The 21,588-nt window shown below is 45.6% G+C and overlaps 1 pseudogene; it reads left to right on the top strand.

Annotated features, from left to right (window-relative positions):
* The window catches only part of LOC130016465 (GPN-loop GTPase 3-like), a 37,801-nt pseudogene that overhangs the window by 15,863 nt on the left and 350 nt on the right, over window positions 1-21,588 (top strand).

The raw sequence follows: 21,588 nt of genomic DNA, 5'->3' as shown, positions 1-21,588 counted from the left end.
TGTACCTTATGGATTCCGGTCTGATGTTGAGGTCTTTAATCCATTTTGATCTTACTTTTGTACATGGTGTTAGACAGAGATCTAAGCCCAGTTTTTTTGCATGTAGTCATCCAGTTTTGCCAGCACCATTTGTTGAAAAGGCTTTCCTTACTCCACTTCGAATTTCTTGCCCCTTTATCAAAGAATAGATGATCATATGTTTGAGGGGAGATGTCAGTATATTCAACCCTGTTCCAAAGGTCTCAGCTCTGCCTTTGTTCCTGTACCATGCTGTTTTAATTATTACTGCTTTGTAGTAGAGTTTGAGGTTCGGGAGGTTAATTCCTCCCATTTTCTTTTCCCCAAGAACTGCTTTAGCTATTCGAGGGGGCTTATTGTTCCATATAAATTTCAGGAGTGTTTGCTCCATTTCTTTGAAGAATGTCATGGGTATCCTAATAGGAATCGCATTGAATTTGTACAGTGCTTTGGGAAGTATTGCCATTTTGACAATATTAATTCTCCCGATGCATGAACAGGGGATATTTTTCCATTTCCTCGCGTCCTCTTTTATTTCATGAAGCAGTGTTTTATAGTTTTCTTTGTACAGGTCCTTTACTTCCTTAGTTAAACTGATTGCTAGGTAGTTGATTTATGGCCTACAATTGTGAATGGGATTGTTTTCTTCATGTCATTTTCTTCTCTCTCACTATTTGCGCATAGGAAAGCCATGGACTTTTGGTATTGATTTTATAGCCTGCAACTTTTCTGTACAAGTCTATCGTTTCTAGGAGTTTCTTGGTAGAGGTTTTAGGGTTCTCTAAGTATAGTATCATATCATCTGCGAATAGTGAGAGCTTGATTTCTTCCTTTCCTCTTTGGATGCCCTTAATCTCTTTTTCTTGCCTAATCGCTATTGCTAGTATTTCCAGTACTGTGTTGAACAGCAGTGGAGACAGTGGGCATCCTTGTCTCGTCCCTGATATTAGGGGGAAGGCTCTCAGTTTTTCCCCATTGAGGATGATGCTTGCTGTAGGCTTGTGGTAGATGGCTTTAACTATATTGAGGAAAGTCCCCTCTATCCCCATTTTGGCGAGGGTTTTCATCATAAAGGGGTGCTGGATCTTGTCAAATGCTTTCTCTGCATCTATCGATATGATCATATGATTTTTATCTTTTCTTTTGTTGATATGATGTATTATGTTGATTGATTTCCGAATGTTAAACCATCCTTGCATCCCCGGGATGAATCCCACTTGGTCATGGTGTATGCTCTTTTTGATGAGTTGTTGAATTCTATTTGCTAGTATTTTGTTCAGAATCTTCGCATCCGTGTTCATCAGGGATATTGGCCTGTAGTTTTCTTTTTCTTGTGTTGTCTTTGTTTCCTTTTGGTATTAGAGAGATATGGGCTTCATAGAACTGTTTGGGAGAGTTTCTGTTTTTTTTCAGTTTCCTGGAAAAGCTTGAGAAGGCCTGGCAGTAGGTCCTCTTTAAATGTTTGGAAAAATTCGCTAGTGAATCCATCTGGACCTGGGCCTTTGTTTTTGGGAAGACTTTTGATAACAGTTTCAATTTTCTTGATGTTAATAGGTCTATTCAGGTATTCCATATCTTCTTGACTCAGCTTTGGGAGATTATAGGAATCCAGGAATTTATCCATTTCTTCTAGATTCTCTTGTTTCGTGGCATACAGACTTTCAAAGTTGTCTCTGATGATCTTTCGAATTTCTTTGGTTTCCGTTGTGATATCCCCATTCTTATTTCTGATTCGGTTTATTGGGGTTCTCTCTCTCTCTGTTTCTTTGTGAGTGTTGCTAGTGGTTTATCTATCTTGTTTATTTTCTCGAAGAACCAGCTCTTTGTTTCATTGATCTTTCTGATTGTTTCTTTTGTTTCCGTGTCGTTGATTTCGGCTCTAAGTTTTATGGTCTCTTTCCTTCTGCCCGAATTGGGCTCCTTCTGTTGATCCTTTTCTAAGATCTTGAGCTGTGAAGTCAAGTTGTTTATGTGCATCCTTTCTTTCTTCCTTAGATATGCTTTTAGGGCTATAAATTTTCCCCTTAATACGGCTTTAGCTGCATCCCATAAATTTGTTTCCAGGTACCTTTTGATTACGTCCTTGACTTCCTTCCTGACCCACTCTTTGCTCAGCAGTGATTTGTTTAGTTTCCAGGTGTTTGATTTGGTTCTCCGTGTCTGTGTGTGATTCACTTCTATCCTCAGTGCATCATGGTCTGAAAAGATTGTTGATACTCTTTCTATCTTCCTGATTTTATTGAGGTATTTTTTTTGGACTAGCTCATGGACTATTTTGGAAAATGTTCCGTGCACACTGTAGAAGAATGTGTATTCTTTCTTTTGGGGGTGTAAAGCCCTGTATAGGTCTATAAGTCCTTTCTCTTCTATTTCTTCATTCAAAGCCAATGTTTGCTTGCTAAGTTTGGTTCTTGTTGATCTATCCAGAGGTGATAAGGCGATGTTGAAGTCTCCAACTATTGTGTTGCTAGCAGTGTCCTCCTTAAAATCTGTTAGCAGTTGTTTTAAGTATCTAGCTGTTCCTTCATTAGGTCCGTATACATTTAAGAGTGTGATTTCTTCCTGTTGTATGTATCCCTTGATGAAGAGGAAATGGCCTTCGCTGTCCCTTCTAATCTTTTTCAGCCTGCAATTAATGTTGTTGGATACTAGTATGGCCACCCCAGCTTTTTTTGAGGGAGCTCTTTGCTTGCAGGAGTGTTTTCCATCCTTTAACTTTGAGTCTGTGTTTGCTCTGATTGTTCTGATGAGTTTCTTGTAGACAGCAGGAGGTTGGTTTCAGTTTCTGGATCCATTTTGCCACTCTGTGTCTCTTGATGGGTGCATTTAGACCATTGAAATTAAGGGAGATTATTGTCATGGGGTTTTGTGCCATCTTTCTGTAGGAGTTGGTTGTGTTTATACGTGTTTTCCTTCATATCTTACAGGAGCCCCTTTAGTCCTTCTTTTAGATTTGGTTTTGAGTCTATGAAGTTCCTGAGCTGTTGTTTATCTACAAAGTGGTGTATCATTTCATTGAATTTGAGTGAGAGTTTAGCTGGATAGAGTATTCTTGGTGATGCGTTCATTTCATTGAGTTTTTTCACTCTATCCCACCATTGCCTTTGGGCTTGGAGGGTTCCTCTGATAGGTCTGCTGTGAATCTAAGGGGTGCTCCTTTGTATGTAATTTTCTTCTTTTACCTTGCTGCTTGTAATATTGTGTGTCTGTCTACAGAATCCATTGTTCTGACTATGATATGCCTTGGAGTGTTTTTTTCTGAGGTCTCTTTTAGCTGGTACCCTTCTGGCTCCTTGGATCTGGATGTTTGCATGCCTTAACTCTGGGAACTTTTCAGCAATGATTTCTTTGACTGTTGCTTTTTCATTGGGGTTGTCTCCCTGTCCTCCTGGTACTCCAATGATTCTAATGTTGTTCCTCTTGGCATCGTCCCATATGTCTCTGATTCTCCTTACAGCCATTTTGTGGTCTTTTCCTATTGCTTGTTGTTCCCTATGGGATTTCTGTTGCTCATCTGAAGCTCACTGATCTTCTCTTCACCTGCACTTATCCTATTGCTAAGGGCACTTACTGACTTTTTAATTTCATTTACTGAATCCTTTATTTGTGACACTTCTTTTTGTAGCTTTTTTATTTCTGCTCTCATTTCTTCCTGTATTTTCTCAACTATCTGTTCTCTTGTTTCTTTCATTTCTTCTTTTAGTTTTCTGGATATCTATTCCATTGATTCTTTGAGTAGATCCTTGAACACCCTCTGCATTTCATCCTGGAATTCTTTATCGAAGAGATCATAATTGTGGACAACCTCGGTTGAGGATTTGGGATTCTTTTCTTTGTATTTTCCTTGTAGTGGAGATTGGCTCTGTTTCTTCATGTTGTTTTGGTTACCTAGAGGTAGAACCCTGAAATCGCAGGTACTGTTCTCTCTTATCGTGGAAAGGATTTTGGATAAGTTTGGTCGATGGTAGCCACCCTTCTCCCTTTCCAGAGTCCAACCTTCTTCTCAATCAGGCGTTATTCTTTGTTTTATAACCGACATTGAGTGAAACTTTGGAGGAGTTGCTTTTCAGTATTGAACTTGTACAGCTCATTTCATACAGGTCTTTTGTTTAGAAATGGAATAGGTGAGTGGGATATAGTTGTATTGTTGTAGAGGTGGTCAGAAATTTTTGGTCAATATTAGGCGACAAGGTGTGGGATGAAAGTCCCGAATGCTCGGATTGGGAAATATAACTGTGGCCAGCGTAAGCGGCCGCCTCCCAGGGAGAAGGCCACGCCCACTTCTGGGAGGCCATGCCCCATTTGTAGTGGCCATGCACCCGTCCCATTCCATGGTCACTCCCACCCAGGATCCTGGAATAGAGGAGGGCGATGGACAGTCCCACGGAGCTGTGGCAAGTGTCCCCCCTGGGGAATGTGGGGTTTGGCGGGAAAAGGCGGGGGGCTGGAGGGGAGGAGCGACTCCTGGCTTGGGCTCCCCCTATCCACCTGGAGAGGAGGGGCCGATTAGGTGCTGGACTGTCCCACGGAGCTGTGGCAGGTGTTCCCCGCTGGGGAATGTGAGGTTCGGCGGGAAGAGGCACGGGGCTCTCATTCAGGGTCTTGACGAAGAAGTCTGACCATCTTGTAGGTGGGCCTCCACACGATCTTTTGACATCCCATGGAATCCAGTCAGTAATGGCTCTAGTCCAGCGATCATCTCTAAACCTCTTTACGTGTCCAGCCCATCTGATTTTTGATGCCTTGGCAAATGAGACAGCGTTCCTGATTCTTGAGTGTTGACGGAGATTGGAATTCCGGATTCTATCTCTCATTTGAGTGAAGTGTGATACTCCAAGCTAGCTCTTTTAATTCCTCTTTGAGAGACCCAAATAGCGTTCTCAACCTGTTTTCGTAGGGCCCAGGTCTCTGAGGCATATGTTAATGCAGGAAGAACAGTGGAATCGAAATATGTGCTTGGAGCTGTAGGTTCTTTGTCCTCTTAGTTATTTCTTCAACGCTCTTGAAGGAATTCCAAACCGCTATCTTCCTCCTGCATAACTCTGGTGCCAGGTCATTCATCATGTTGATTTCTTGACCTCAGTATATATAACTGCTGCATTCGGAGATGGTGGTTCCGTTGAGAGGGAATGGAACATCAGGAACAAGACTGTTTCTCATGAACATTGTCTTTGTGAGATTCCCTTGTAATCGGACCTTTCCACACTCATGGTCAAAGTCGGTCAGCATTTGTGCCGCTTGGCTGATGTTTGGTGTTATTAGAATGAGGCCATCAGCAAAGCGGAGATGATGTAGTTGCCGACCATCTGTCTTCACTCCCATTCCTTCCCATTCCAGTCGTCGCATGGTGTTCTCGAGTGTGCCATTGAAGAGTTTTGGTGAAATGGTATCACCCTGCCGAACCCCTCTCTTGACATGGATGATTACTTCTTTGTAGAATGGTGAGATCCTGGTAGTGAATCCGTAAAAGAGCTCACGGAAGATCCTGATGTATTGAGTTTGTAGACCCTGATTGGCTAGGGCTTCGATGACTGGCTTGATTCTGTCTCAACAGAATCAAAGACCTTCTTTAAATCGATGAACATTAGACAGAGCAGCTTCTTGAACTTCTGAGAAACCTCAATGAGCTTAATTTTCGTGTGGATATGGTCGATGGTGCTGAATCGTTTTTTGGACCTGGCTTGTTCACATGGTTGTCCTTCATCTAGTGTTCTGCCAATCCTATTCCGGTTGACTGGAGTGAATAGTTTGCAGATGACAGACAATAGGCAGATGGGGTGATGGTTGCCAATGTCGTGGATGTCTCCCTTCTTGTATAGTAGTACGGTCTTGCTGGTTTTCCATTGGGATGGAACCTTGCATTCAGACAGGTAGTGTGTGAAGAGCCAAGACAGTGTATTGATGAGTACTGATGGTAACTTCTTCAGGTGCTCAGGTCTGACATTGTCTGGGTCAGGTGCTCTTTGTTTCTTTACCGAAGAGATGCCTTGTTGAATTTTGGAAGGGAGAACATTGGGAACGACATATCCATCCTGCGGAATTTGGTATATGGGCAAGTAGACGTGGCTATTAAAGAGATCTGAGTAGAAGTCATGAATAATCTCCATTCCCCTTGTGGAAAATGTGATAGATCCATCAGGATGTCGGAGGGCTGTCATCTTGGTCTTGTAGTTGGTGAAGGATAGGCGGGCATTACGAATGCTTTTCCTGGCTTCTGCCGCCTCTACCAGCACCGCTGCTCTCCTGTCTTTTTTTTTTTTTTTTTTTTTGCTTTTTGGGTCACACCCGGCGATGCTCAGGCGTTACTCCTGGCTTATGCACTCAGGAATTGCTCCTGGCGGTGCTCAGGGGACCATATGGGGTGCTGGGAATTGAACCTGTGTCGGCCATGTTGGCTGCGTGCAAGGCAAATGCCCTACCTGCTGTGCTATCACTCCAGCCCCTGCTCTCCTGTCTTTGAGGTCATCCTTGATCTCTTCTCTGCACTGTTTTGTCAGCTGGGACGTTCGCTTGCAGTTTCCCGAGGCATGTGCCAAGCCACGTTGGCGAATAAGTTCAAGAGTGTTCGAATGAAAGCGGTTTTTTGTGGTTATCTCTCTCTTGGCATTTCTCGCACAATCCTGGAGGTGCTGAATCATTCGATGGTATTCATCATAAATGTTGTCAATGATGACATCTTCCCATCTTGCCGCAACAGAGCCAAAGAGCTCCCAGTTGGTGGTTGTTCTGGGAGTTCTCTTCTTAAACTTTGCATTCTTTTCTCCCCGTTCTGTGAGGTAGAATTTTGCATGAAGGAGACGGTGGTCCGATCCCGTTTGGAATTTTGGGACAACAGCAATATTGGTTAGGCAAAACAGCCAATTGAATATGATGTGGTCTATTTCATTGTGGAACCGTTCACCGGGGGACTCCCATGTCCAACATTTAGATTCAGCCTTTTGGAACTGTGAGTTACCATGGATACTCTTGGTTGACATGATGAACTCAGACAGTCTGTCACCCTGTTCGTTCCATTCTAGGCCATGGGTCCCGAAGTGGAGTTCATCGGCTGATCTTCTTGGTCCTATCTTGGCATTAAAATCTCCGACAATGATCTTGTAGAAGGTGTGGTCTTCTTTATAGAACTTCTCCAGCTCCATGTAGAACTTCTCAATTTCTCCTTCACCATCATTGGATATTGGTGCATACACAACAAAGATAGAAACTTCCGGCAGTGAACCACATCTATTCAAGTGTAATCGTCCGATTCAGGTTTTTAGGCATTGGAATAAATCAATGCTCATGGCTAAGTTCGTCTTGACAAGGATACCGACGCCACTGATGCCTCTTTTGTCACATGTTCCAAGGAACAATTCTTCTCCAGTGTCAAAAACGGCGTGATGTGATTGATGCCTTCTCGTTTTGGTCAGACCAATGATGTTGTACTTGATCTTTCACGCTTGTACCATTAGGTCCTCAATGGATATATCAGATGCCGGCATACGTGCATTGAAAGTACAGACAATCATTTTTGTCTTTCTTCGTTTTGGCAGCCTAGTTCTGCCTTGAGATTTTATCAGCCTCTCCTTCCACTTCCTTCTCGACTCTGCCATATTCAGGGTCTGGGGAATGAGATCCATTTTTTTTTTACTGGATTTGGCATATCGAATATACCACAGATAGCTTGCCAGGCTCTGCCGTGTGGGTGGGATATTTAAGGTAGCCTGAAAAAATAAATAAACATAAATAAAAAGTCCTGGGAGCTTGGTATGATCTCTGTATCCTGGCCATTGTTGGGGTTACATGGCAGTTGGTGAGTGTAACTATCTAGCTACTGGAAGGTCCAGTCCCAAACCATGCAGGCTTGGAGATCTCAGCCCCGGGTCTTGCACACCTGGGTTCCTCTGTCAGTTCCTTTATGCGTGAGGCTCATCCAAGCGTGTGGAGAGTGGTCTCAGCATGACTTTGTCCTGGTGCCAGAGGTCTTCAGCTGTCGGCCCTGGTGAGGACAGTCAGGCACGGGGTAGGAGACTCTGCCTTGTTCTCTCCCGGGAGCTTGATGTGATCAGTGATTCATTAAAAAGTAAAAAATTTGCGGCTGGAGCGATAGCACAGCGGGTCGGGTGTTTTCCTTGCACGCGGACAACCCGGGTTTGCTACCCGGCATCCCATATGGTCCCCCAAGCACCACCAGGAGTAATTACTGAGTGAAGAGCTAGGAGTGATCCCTGAGCATTGCTGGGTGTGACCCAAAAAGAAAAAAAATAGTAAAAAACTAAAAAAAACAAAAATGGAAAAATTTAAAAAATTAAAAAAATTAAAAATGAAATTAAATTTGAGAAAAGAAAAGAAAATGGGAGTTGGTGGGGGGCCGGGTGGCTGGGGCTCTGGGGGAAAAGCAGAGAGTGTTTATTGCGCAATAATTTATTCCACCCTCATTTTTTAGTATTTTTTTGGGGGGGTCACAACCGGTGATGCCCAGGGTTTCCTCCTGACTCTGCACTCAGGAATTACTGCTGGTGGTGCTCAGAGGACCATAGGGGATGCTGGGAATCGAACCCGGCCGGCCACTTGTAAGGCAATCGCCCTGCCCGCTGTCATATCGCTCCAACCTCCAATTTTTTTATTTTATAAAATGTTTTACAATATTTGATTACATTCAATATTCAGACTCCAATCACACCACCATTACACCTTCTTACCACCATATTTTGGATAGTTCCATCCTGAACCCCAATCCCTTTCCCCAAACAGAACTGAAACAATCTATTCTCTTGTATTGTTTGATATGAAAAACTGCCAGGGCGCTGGAGTGATAGCACAGTCGGTAGGACTTTTGCTTTGCACGCAGTGAACCTGGGTTCAATTCCCAGCATCCCATATGGTCCCCTGAGCACCATTAGCCAGGGATAATTCCTGAGTGCAGAGCCAGGAGTAATTCCTGTGCATCAACAGGTATGACCCAAAGAACAAAACAAAACAAAACAAAATCGCTAAAAATGCTATAAAAAAAGTATCCTTAGAGGAAAGAGTTTGTATTCCACCCAGGGACCATTAAGCCCTTCTATAAGAGATCACTAACATCTTGTAAAAGGTTGAGCCTTGTGTGTTTTATATATATATATGTATATATATATATATATATCTGTAAAAAATACATATTTCACTCTCAGATTGGTTGCCTGCTACTTTGAACCATGTCAGATGTGGTAAAGTAATTTTCGAGTATGAGCTTCTGCATTTTTTTGCTTTTGGGGTCACATCCGCTGGTGCTCAGGGCCGACTCCTGGCTCTGTGCTCAGGGATCACTCCTGGCAGGCTTCCAGGATAGTCCGGGGATTGAAAGTGAGGCAGCCTTGTGTGAGGGGAGTGTCCTGCTCTGTGGACTCTCCGTGTCCCGCTCAAGGGCCCCTTTAGTTCCACAGCCTTTGTTTTGGGGTCATACCTCGCACTGCACAGGGGTTACTCCTGGCTCTGCATTCAGGAATTACTCCTGGCGGTTCTCAGGGGACCATATGGGATGCTGGGAATCGAACCCGGGTCAGCTGAGTGCAAGGCAAACGCCCTACCCGCTGTGCTACGCTCCAGACCCTATTCTTATTTGCAAAGGGAAATAGAATCCAGAAAGGTTGAGCATGCAGGGCCTTGCACACACACAATCTGGGTTCGATCTCCAAACGATGTAGGCCTCTCTGAATACCGCTGGCTGTGGACCCAAAATCAAGGGCAGGGGAGAATTCTTCCCTTTCACTCATACTTACCACACCTGATAGTAGTGAGGAGACCATCTGCCAGGGATTAGGACACTGGCCAGGATGAAGCCGCTGACCCGAGATTGGTGCGGCCAACGTAGGATTGGATCTGCACTGCATGCAGTTTCCTGACACCCAGCACGAGGTTGGGTCTTACCCCTGGTTTCAGTCTGTTTTGGGGGGGATTAAGGCTTAGTTGGGCCTCAGCAGACACTGTCCAGGGGCTGCGGGGGTTCGTCTGGTGGTGTGGGGTCTTCCTGAAGCTCTGTCCCCTCCTGCCTCCCAGTCCACAGAGCACCTACTGTGCCACCGTGGTCCAGCACTGTGAAGCCCTCGGCCGTTCTGTCCAGGTGGTGAACTTAGATCCCGCGGCGGAGCATTTCAACTATGATGTGATGGCTGGTGAGTCCCGGGCGCAGCCTTCCCTCTCCTTGGGGGCTCTGAGGCAGTGAGTGCTGCCCCCTGCTTCTGGGGAGGCACAGAAGCTGAAAACTTCGTTCAGACTGATCCCTGCTTTCATGGTAGACAGCAGAAGATAGAACATCATGTGTTAGCATCCACTTATTGATGTGCTTGTGATAGTTCCCTTTGTTTCCCTTAATAAAAAGTGAGATGTCACAGGCCTCACTTTGAATTCTTAGGTCAGAGGGGATTGAACTCAGGTTGGCTGCATGCAAGGCAAGCGCCTTAAGTCTATCTAGCCCTTGTTTTTCCTGATGCTCGGGGTGATTCCTGGCTCTGCACACAGGAATAACTCCTGGTGGTGCTTGGGGAGACCATATGCATGCCGGGGATTGAACCCTGATCTACAATGTGCACGGCGAACGCCCTATCCACTGTACTATCCCTCCTTGCCCTGTCCCTTGCTTCACCTCTTTTATTTTATTTTGCTTTTTGGGTCACACTCAGCAATGCACAGGGGTTACTCCTGGTTCATGCACTCAGGAACTACTCCTGGCTGTGCTCAGGGGACCATATGGGATGCTGGGAATTGAACCCGGGTTGGGCCGCGTGCAAGGCAAACGCCCTACCCGCTGTGCTATCGCTCCAGCCCCACTTCACTTGTTTTAGAACAGATGTTTTATATGCACAGTATTGAGAATGCAAAAGGTACGTGAGAGTGTGCAGGAAAAGGTCACTCCCAACTCTTGCTTCCTCTGAGTCTTAGAATATTACCTAATGCTGTAGTGTTATTCCTTAACATCTAGGCACAGAATTAAGTGTGGAGGCCAGGAAGATAGTAGAGGGAGTAGGAGCAAATAATTGGCACACACAGGATGCTGTTCTAATGCCCAGCACTGCAGGGCTCCCTGAGCACTGTTGGTACCGTAGTCCTGTAGCCCCTAAGCCCTCCAGGTGATCATCTCATTTTGGGGCGCTGCCATTTGCTCTCTGGCCCCTGGGCCTCCTGAACTCTGCCTGGGAGGCCAAAGGGGGAGAAAAAAATCAGAGGCCAAGATGCTAACTTAGAGGGATGTAGTGCATGTTTCAGGATGCCCCTGACCACCAGCTGTGGTTCCAAAACCAAAGGAAGAAAGAGGTCAAAATACAGTACAAGAATTGAAGCATTTGGTTTAACTGTTGGGGGTCGCTACTGGCTCTGCTCCTGCAGGGCTTACGTGGGGGTGGAATTTGAACTGGGCCTAAATCCTTCTTGTCTCTTTGTCCTTTTGTTTTGTTTTGGGGCCGCATCTGGTGGTGCTCAGGGTTTGCTGCTGATACTGCTGTCACTCCAGGGTGTCCTGTACTATCTGTCCAGCCATGCCCCTTTTTTTTTTATAAGTACAACTACTAGCCTTCTAAGAGTACTGCCCCTTGTGATTCTGGTTTAAGTCTACCTGGGAGACTATAATGCATCATTACTTGAGAGTGGGATTCCCTTGACTACTGTTATTTATTTGTTTTATTTTTTTTCTTTTCTTGAGGGGTAGGGTGGGGTTTGGGCCACACCCAGCTGTGTTCTGCACTTCTGGCTCTATGCTCAGGGATCACTCCTGGTCAAGCTGAGGAACTATATGAGGTGCCAAGGATTGAGCGTGGGTTGTCCACATGCAAGGCAAGCGCCTTACCCACTGTTCTATTCCTCTGGCCCCTGTTTAGGGTCTTTTGTTTTTTCTTTCTAACCCCTGTTCAGTTTCTCTGGATACTGTCACAGTAGTAATTACTAATGTATGTAAATATTTTGGAATGGGCACTCATTTCCTGTATATTCTTTGCAGACATCTGGGAACTGATCGAGGTGGAGGATGTGATGGAGGATGGTTCCCTGTGCTACGGTCCCAATGGAGGACTCGTGTTTTGCATGGAGTAATTTGTCAATAACTTTGACTGGCTGGAGAACTGCCTTGGCCATGTCGAGGATGACTACATCCTTTTTGACTGTCCAGGAAGCACAGTAATTAGATTGTCATCGTCCCTGGGTTGTGCAATTCTGTCCTTGGTGGGAGAAAGTGAAATTAGCATCTCATTTACTTTTATCCCAGAATCTTGGACAGTGAACTGTCATCCAATGAGGGGCTGTGGAACGTCTGTTTGTTTTCTTCTGTTTGGGGGCCACATCCAGAGGTGCTAGAGACTGGGACTCTTCCTAACTGTTATCAGGAGGTTGCTCACAGCCCTGCTTAGGGGAGCATAGTGTGCTGGGAACTGAGCTCAGTCTTTCTGTGTGCAGAGCATATGCTCAGCCTTTTGTTTCTTGGACCCCAGGTAACACAGCTTTTATTTTATTGTATTTTTTTTGCTTTACGGGTCACACCTGGTGATGCTCAGGAATTACTCCTGGCTTTGCACTCAGGAATCACTCCTGGCAGTGCTCAGGGGACTATGTGGGATACTGGGAATCGAACCCAGGTTGGCTGTGTGCAAGGCATACGCCCTACCTGCTGTGCTATCACTCCAGCTTCGGTCATGCAGCTTTTGAAAGGTTTGCTTTAGAGCTAGAAAGACAGAAGGATGGGTAGGATGCTGTGGCAGACACAGGTTCAGTCCCTGGTACCATATATGGTTCCATGAATACTACTGGATATGGGCCAAAACCTAGTTTTGTTTTTTTTTTAGGGCCATAGTACAGCAGCTAAAGCCCTTACCTTACTTTTTGCCAGCCCAAGTTTGGATCCCTGGTACCATATTGGATTCCCCAAGCACTGCCAGGAGTGATCTTTTAGTACAGAGTCAGGAATCCTCCCAGAATACCAGTGGGTGTGGCCCAAAGTTCCTCCCCTCAAACTAAGAGAATAAAAATTTGTTTTAAAATCTGTCATTGTCGGGGCTGGAGCGATGCGATAGCACAGCGCGTAGGGCATATGCCTTGGATGTGCCCGACCCAGGTTCGAATCCCATTATCCCATATGGTCCCCTGAGCACCGCCAGGAGTGGTTCCTGAGTGCAGAGCCAGGAGTAAACCCTGAGCATCTCCGGGTGTGACCCAAAAAGCAAAAAATAATAATAATTAATAAATAAATAAATGAAATCCCTGTGACTGTCCCCCCGTTGTTCATTGATTTGCTTGAGCAGGCCCAGTAACTTCTCAATCCTGAGACTTGTTACTGTGTTTTTCATATCGAATACGTCGTAGGTAGCTTGACAGGCTTTGCCATGTGGGCAATATACTCTCGGTAGCTTGCAGGGCTCTCCGAGAGGGGCAGAGGAGTTGAACCCGGTTTGGCCAGGTTGGCTGCGTGCATGGCAAATGCCCCACCGCTGAGCTATCACTCCAGCCCGTTTTAAAATCATTTTTAATAATTTTAGTGCAACCAGTCAACATGGCCGACTCGAGTTTGATTCCTCCGCCCCTCTTCGAGAGCCCGGCAAGCTACCGAAGAGTATCTCGCCTGCACAGCAGAGCGTGGCAAGCTCCCCGTGACATATTCCATATGCCAAATACAGTAACAATTGTCACAATGGAGATGTTACTGGGCCTGCTCGAGCAAATCGATGAACAACAGGAGGACGGTGATGATGATGATGACAGTATATTTTCTTTGTATGTCCCCTTTACATACATGTGCTACCAGAGTTGCTTAAAAATTTCCTGGGGGGGCCAGGGGAGCTGCTGTGATAGCACAATGGGTTGGGCGTTTGCCTTGCATGCAGCTGACCAGGAACCCCAGCATCCCATATGGTCCCCCGAGCACTGCCAGGAGTAATTCCTGAGTGCAGTGCCAGGAGTAACCCCTGCGCATCACCAGTTGTAACCCAAAATGAAAAAAAAATTATTGGGGGAGCCAGAGAGATACTACAGTGGGTAGGGCACTTACCTTGAACACAGCTAAGGTGATCACTGCTACCCTATGTGGTTCCTGGAGCCTTCCAAGAGTCATCCCTGAGCACAGAATCAAGAATAAAACCTGAGCACTATCAGGTAGTCCTCCCCCCCCCAAAAAAAAACAAACAAAAATTGAATATAGTGTAGGGGCTAGAGATATAGTGTGCTGGGGACATGCTTTACATGTAGTGGGCCTTGCATGTAGGACTCTGAGTAGCCTCGAGCCCTCCCAGCAGTTTCGGAGAGACCCTCAAGCATCCCAACGTGCGGCTTAAAACAAGCAAAATTGAATATATTACTTGTAGGGATTGACTTCCTTTAAAAAAGTTTTGGGGGGAACCGTGGGTGCCGTATCTGATGATGCTCAGGGGTTACTCCTAGCTCCTGTGCTCAGGAATTACTCCTGGCTGTGCTCAAGGGACCCTATGGGATCGAACCCGGGTTGGCTGTGTGCAAGGCAAGTTCCCACCCTCTATACTATCTCTCAAGCCCCCTAAGACAGTTTACGGGAAAAATTTTTATCCCATCATTGATGGTTGAATGTATTTCATGCTTATAATAAGCTTGTGTTCTTGGCGGTCAGATCGAGTTGTACACACACCTGCCCGTGATGAAACAGCTGGTTCAGCAGCTGGAACAGTGGGAGTTCCGAGTCTGTGGAGTGTTTCTTGTTGATTCTCAATTCATGGTGGAGTCGTTCAAGGTTTGAAACTATACCTGTCCTTGATTTTTCAGTCTCCGGCACAATCAGAGTACAAATACCTTTAGTCATAATTGTTTAATTGTTAACAGTTCCTGAACTATACCCAGGAGTGACTTGAAAATTATGTTTGTTAAATTAATATGCCAGACGAGACGAGATCGGGCGCGTACAGGGTGGTATGGCCATAGGCTGGAGCGATATCACAGCGGTAGGGCATTTGCCTTGTGCAGAGCCAGCCTGCCTGAGCCAGGTTCGATTCCTCCGCCCCTCTTGGAGAGCCTGGCAAGCTACGGAGAGTATTCAATATGCCAAGCACAGTAACAAGAAGTCTCACAATGGAGACGTTACTGGGCCCGCTCGAGCAAATCGATGAACAACGGAAAGACAAAAGAAAAAACAAAAGAAAATAAATTAATATGCCAAGAAGATGGTTCCAGTGGCAGAGCACAGAGCTGGTGTGTTTCGAGGCCCTGAGTTTGCCCCTTGCGCACTGTTCAGTGTAGTTCTAGTGGTCCCCAGCTATCAGCTGTCGCCTTCAGGAGTTTCCTACGGCAGTGTCAGAAGTAAGTCCCAAGCACCACTGTGTGTGGCTCCAAAACTAGAAAAAAAAAGCTGGATGCCTGAGAGATAGTACAGTGGGTAGAGCTCTTGCCTTGCATGTGGCCAGCCTGGGTGTCATCCCTGCCATACTGCCACCGGGCCCCCGGGCCCCTCCAGGAGTGATCCTTGACCGCAAAGCTAGGAGCACTTCTGGGTACTCCCCAGAACTGAAAGGGAGGGCGTTTGGTTCCGTCTCCAGTGCCCATATGGTTCCCCAAGCCACTAAGGAGTAACTCCTGAGTGCAGAGCCAGAAGTGACCCCTTAGTAATATGAGGGGATTGTGTGACCCAGAAACCAAAAAGAAAACACCCACCAGGGGAGGTGGAGAGGGAGCATGAGAGAAGATAACGTTAAAGGGTCAGAAATAGTACAGGGCTTCCCAAAAATAAATAAATAACTACATTTTAAAAATGGGGGCTGGAGAGATAGTACAGCGGGTAGGGCCTTGCACACAGCCAATCCGGGTTCGATTCCTAGCATGCCTCAGCACCACTAGGAGTAATTCCTGAATGCAGAGCCAGGAGTAACCCCTGTGCATTGCCAGGTATTACCACCCTCCCCCCCCCCAAAAAAAATAGTAAAGGGCTTAAGGTGCTCGCCTTGGTGTGGCCCACCTGCTTTTAATCCCTGTCACTACATGTTTCCTCAGTGCTGAACTCAACCCCAGCTGCCTCCTGAACACTTTAAAATATTGTTGAGTGGAGAAGTGTGGTCACTGTAGATCGCGTTTCTCCTTCCCACCTCACCTTTAGAATCCTAAGGTCAGCTATTGGCCCAGCAGTCTTCTGTTAGGTCCAGCCTGGCAGTGCTCAGGGCTCACTACTGGCGCTGGGCTGAGGAATCACTTAGGTAGTGCTCTGGGAACCCTGTGGAGTGCTGGGCTAGACCCTGCGCTGACCAGGCGTAAGGCAAGCGCCTTAAAGCCTGGACTCTTGCTCGGGCCCCAATCTTAGCGTTTCTCCTATTTAGGTGGGTTTTGTTCCAGTGGGGATCAGAAACCTTTTGTTTGGACACTGTTGGTGACAACTGATACATTGTCCCTTTCCTGCTTCCTCTTTCAGTTTGTTTCTGGCATCTTGGCAGCCTTGAATGCTATGGTATCTCTAGAAATCCCGCAAGTTAACATCATGACAAAAATGGACCTGCTGAGTAAAAGAGCTAAAAAGGAAATTGAGAAGTAAGTTCACTATAATTAAGGTCTCATTTGCAGTGCTGAACCTTTTTCGTTTCACTGCGATTGTCAGTCTACAAATAAAGTGTTTAGGATTCTTTCATTCACCAGTCTCTCATTTTTAAAGGTTTCTAGATCCAGACATGTATTCTTTATTAGATGATTCTACAAGCAACTTCAGAAGCAAAAAATTCAATAAATTGACTAACGCCATATGTGGGCTGGTAAGACTTTGTATTTTTACAATTTTTGGTGGTGGGGGTCGTTTGCCTCCTGTGCTGGGGGGCCTAGGGACCGCTCTGATTATTGGCCAACCAGACTAGTAGTGGTCAGTGCTGGGGCCCAGAGGGCCGTACCAGTAGTACTGGATGCTTCCTGGCTCTACGCAGCAATGCTCAGGATGCCATCTGGTGCCAAGAATCAAGCCCTGTGCTAATCCCTGGGCTGATGAGTTTTGCAAGTGTTTGGGGTTGTTGTGGGTTGTTTTCAAGGTTTGAGGGCCACACCCGGTGGTGCTCAGGGGCTGTTTCTCCCCTGTGCCTGGTGGACCATATGTGGTGCTGGGTGTTCAAACTGAGGTGTGTGGGGTGCAGGCCAGTTGTAACTCCTGTTGTAGCTCTTCATCACCTCCCCCCACAACCCCCTAGACCCATATTTTTCTTAATGGTCTTGTCACATGCTTCCACACCCCCTGGCAGTGACCACTATGTGGACGGCACAGACCAGCACATTTCTTTCTAGGGAAGCAGCATGTTGGGAGCAGTGGGCTGTCTGCTTCGAAGTTAGTATAGAAGTAGGGAGAGAGCTCAGTGGGCAGCACCACAGGCTTTGCACACAAGGGGCCCAGGGTTCATCTCTGGCACTATATGGTCGGCACCAGCGTTGTCTGGATGTGGCCTCCCCTCACCTCTGAAAAAAGTTGTCATTTGTTCTAGCAGAGAGGGCAGGAGGCCACACTGAGCAGTGGTCAGAGTTTATTCTTGGCTCTGCCTCCAGAAATCATTCCTGGTGGGCTCCGGGAGCATATGGGATGCAGGGGATCGAACCCGGGTGTATCCCTTGCCTACGTGCAAGGCAAGCGCCCACCTCAGTGTACTAGCTCTCCCGTCCCACAGCAGAGAAATTCTGCAATGTCTTTTTTCCCTGGCCACTTGGCACATCAGAATTGCCTGTACCCTTCTAAAATTTTCAGTGGTTGTTGAATGCAGATAAATTACTATAAAAGAAGTCTCAGTCTCTGGTTGGGTCTGGAGCGATAGCACAGCAGGTAGGGCGTTTGCGTTGCATGGGTCCGACCCGGGTTTGATTCCTAGCATCCCATAGGTCCCCTGAGCACCAACAGGAGTTATTCCTGAGTGGATGAACCAGGAGTAACCCTCGTGCATCACCGAGAATGACCCAAAAATTTTAAAAAAGTCTTTATTTAAGTAATATTGTAAAGTTACTAGTGTTCCAATAGGTCAGAGGTCATAAAAAAATTAATGCTGGTTGCCCCCCACGAGCGGCTCTCCAGCACAGCCACGGCCCCAGAAGCACAAGGACTTAATGCAGAACCCAGCAGCTTGGAGCAGAAAAGTGAACGGACTATGCATTGATCCAGGCCATCAAGTCTGCCGGAGGGGAAAGGGTGTTGCCCCATTCGCCCTCTCCTCTCTGGAAAGAAAGATGGCGGCCACATGGGAGCCTTGTGGACAGCAGGTATGAGCCGGGGGAGTGGGGGCGACTAAAACCTCATGGGTCGGGGGGCGTTCCGGTCCGTCCTTCACGCCCTACCGAGGTCACCAGTTGCCCCCCACGAGCGGCTCTCCAGCACGGCCATGGCCCCAGAAGCACAAGGACTTAATGCAGAACCCAGCAGCTTGGAGCAGAAAAGTGAATGGACTATGCGTTGATCCAGGCCATCAAGTCTGCCAGAGGGGAAAGGGTGTTGCCCCATTCGCCCTCTCCTCTCTGGAAAGAAAGATGGCGGCCACATGGGAGCCTTGTGGACAGCAGGTATGAGCCGGGAGTGTGGGGGCGACTAAAACCTCATGGGAAGGGGGGCGTTTCGCTCCGCCCTTCACGCCCTACCGAGGCCACCAGTTGCCCCCCACAAGCGGCTCTCCAGCACGGCCACGACTCCAGAACACAGAAACCAATTTCTTAACTATCTGACTTTCAGTAGAAATACTTCCAGGGTCAATAAGTAAAATAGCAGAAATCCAAAACCAACATTTAATTCTTGAACCCAGCTGGAGAAAGCAAATCACTTCACAATGCTTTTTCAGCATGTCTGATTTTGGGGGGGGTAAACTCTAAATAATAGTGGTGAATCTTTTATTGAAACAATCTAATCAAAACGGATAGAGTGTTAACTAGAATTCATCTGCCTCACAGGGACGGGGAGGGGTGGGGGGTGGGGTTTTATTGGGGTTCTTCATGGGAAAAAATAAGTATTGGTAAAGGGAAATGTGTTTGATATTTGCATGACTGAGACATAAACCTGAAAGCTTTGTAAAAAAAAAAACAAAACAAAAAAAAAAAAAATTAATGCTGATTTGCTGTTGTTCTGTCTGCTCCTCAATGCACAGGCATAGATGGTATTAATTAGGCTACCAATGTTCACACTCAAGCGTCAGTTGAATGACCTTTCTGAAATCTCTAATTTGTAGATTGATGACTCCAGTATGGTCCGATTTTTGCCTTACGATCACTCAGATGAAGAAAGCATGAACATTGTATTACAGCATATTGATTTTGCCATTAAGTACGGAGAAGACTTGGAATTCAAAGAACCCAAGGTAATTTCTGACGATTTAGATTGGCCAGGGCCAGAGACCGGCGCAGAGGGAAAGACCATTCTCTGCCTCCCCTAGGCTGACGCTGGGTCAGTTCCCTGTTTCATGTCTGGTCCCTGAGCACAGAGCCAGGATTGCCCTGAACACCTCTGCCCTCCTGTTTGATCTAAGCAGCTCCTTAAGTTAAGGTCTTGGGTACAGCAAGAGCCTGGCCCCTTCTGGCTGATCTCTCGGTGTGGCTCAAGAACTCAAAACCAAAACAAAAAAAGAGTAACCAAAATATAAATAAATAAACATAAATAAACAGGTCCTGGGAGCTTGGTGTGATAATCTCTGTATCCTGGCAGTTGTTGGGGTTACACGGCAGTTGGTGGGTGTAACTGTCTAGCTACTGGAAGGTCCAGTCCCAAACCGTGTAGGCTTGGAGATCTCAGCCCCGGGTGCCCCACACCTGGGTTACTCTGCCAGTTCCTTTATGCGTGAAGCTCATTCATGCGTGTGGAGAGTGGTCTCAGCATGACTTTGGCCTGGTGCCGGAGGTCTTCTGCTGTTGGTCCTGGTGAGGACAGTCATGCACGGGGTAGGAGTCTCTGCCTTGTTCTCTCCCGGGAGCTTGGTGTGATAATCAAGTGATAATCAAGTGATTATCGGTGATTCATTAAAAAGTAAAAAATTTTTTAAAAAAAGTAAAAATGGAAAAATTTAAAAATGTGATTTTTAATTAAAAATTAAAATTTAATTAAAAATTAAAATTAAATTTTAATTTGATTTTAAATTTAATTTATTAAATTCATTATAAAGTGAAATATTTTAAAAAACAAAGTAAAAATGGAAAAATTAAAAAATGTAATTTTAATTAAAAAAATTAAAAATTAAAAAATGTATAATTATTAAAAATTTTAAAAAATCAAATGTAGCATGAAGTGTTTGGCATCAATAACATCCCGAATGTGAAGGTTTCTAGTCTATAACAAGTATGATTGTCTGTGTATCTGAAAACTTGAGTGCTTTAATGATTGATGATTATAATTGAATATATATGTATATAATTTGGAAAAATTTTCCACACAAATGGCTTGCATAGATGAGAAAGCTGTGATATGATTGTGAAAATAATCTATATGTGTAAAAGGTGATGGCAGTATGAAATGCCACGTTAGTCTAATTACCATGCTGTACAATAGTTATTAGCACCTAATTAAATGCACATTAGAACAACTCATTTCACATCAAGATGGTAATGTCTTATGATTATAAAAATATATACGGCAATAAAGCATCTACATTTCTAAAAAAAAGATTAAAAATTTTAAAACTGAAATTAAATTTAAGAAAAGAAAAGAAAATGGGAGTTGATGGGGAGTCGGGCGGTGGCGCTCTGGGGGACGAGCAGAGAGTGTTTATTCCGCAATAACTTATTCCCTACCACCCTCATTTTTTAAAATTATTATTATTATTATTATTTGCTATTGGGTCACACCCGGTGATGCACAGGGTTTCCTCCTGACTCTGCATTCAGGAATTCCTCCTGGTGGTGCTCAGTGGACTATAGGGGATGCTGAGAATCAAACCTCGCCAGACACTTGCAAGGTAAACGTCCCGCCTACTGTCATATCGCTCCAACACCCCAATTTTTTTATTTTATAAAGTGTTTTACAATAGTTGATTACATTCAATACTCAGACTCCAATCCCACCACCATTACACCTTCTCACCACCATATTTCGGGTAGTTCTATCCCGAGCCCCAATCCCTGTCCCAAAACAGAACTGAAATAATCTATTTTCTTGTATTGTTTGATATGAAAAACTGCCAGGGCGCTGGAGTGATAGCACAGTGGGTGGGACGTTTGCCTTGCAAGCGGTGAAACTGGGTTCGATTCCAAGCATCCCATATGGTCCCCTGAGCACCATTAGCCAGGGATAATTCCTGAGTTCAGAGCCAGGAGAAATTCCTGTGCATAGACAAGTATGACACCCCCACCCCAAAATATCGCTGAAAATCCTATAAAAAAGTATCCTTAGAGGAAAGAATGTGTATTCTACCCAGGGGCCATTAAGCCCTTCTGTAAGAGATCACTAACATGTTGTAAAAGGTTGAGCCTTGTGTGTTTATATATATATAGCACAGTGGTAAGGCGTTTGCCTTGCACACAGCCAACATGGCCAACCCGAGTTCGATTCCTCCACCCCTCTCAGAGAGCCCGGCAAGCTACCGAGGGTGTCTCGCCCGCACTGCAGAGCCTGGCAAGCTACCCATGACGTATTTGATGTGCCAAACACATTAACAACAAAGTCTGCAGTGGAGACGTTACTAGACCCGC

This window comes from Sorex fumeus, unplaced genomic scaffold (assembly GCF_029834395.1).
Source record: "Sorex fumeus unplaced genomic scaffold, SorFum_2.1 ptg000155l, whole genome shotgun sequence".
NCBI classification, from domain to species: domain Eukaryota; kingdom Metazoa; phylum Chordata; class Mammalia; order Eulipotyphla; family Soricidae; genus Sorex; species Sorex fumeus.
The sequence above is the reverse complement of the archived record's forward strand: the minus strand, read 5'-3'. Positions and strand labels throughout refer to the sequence as shown.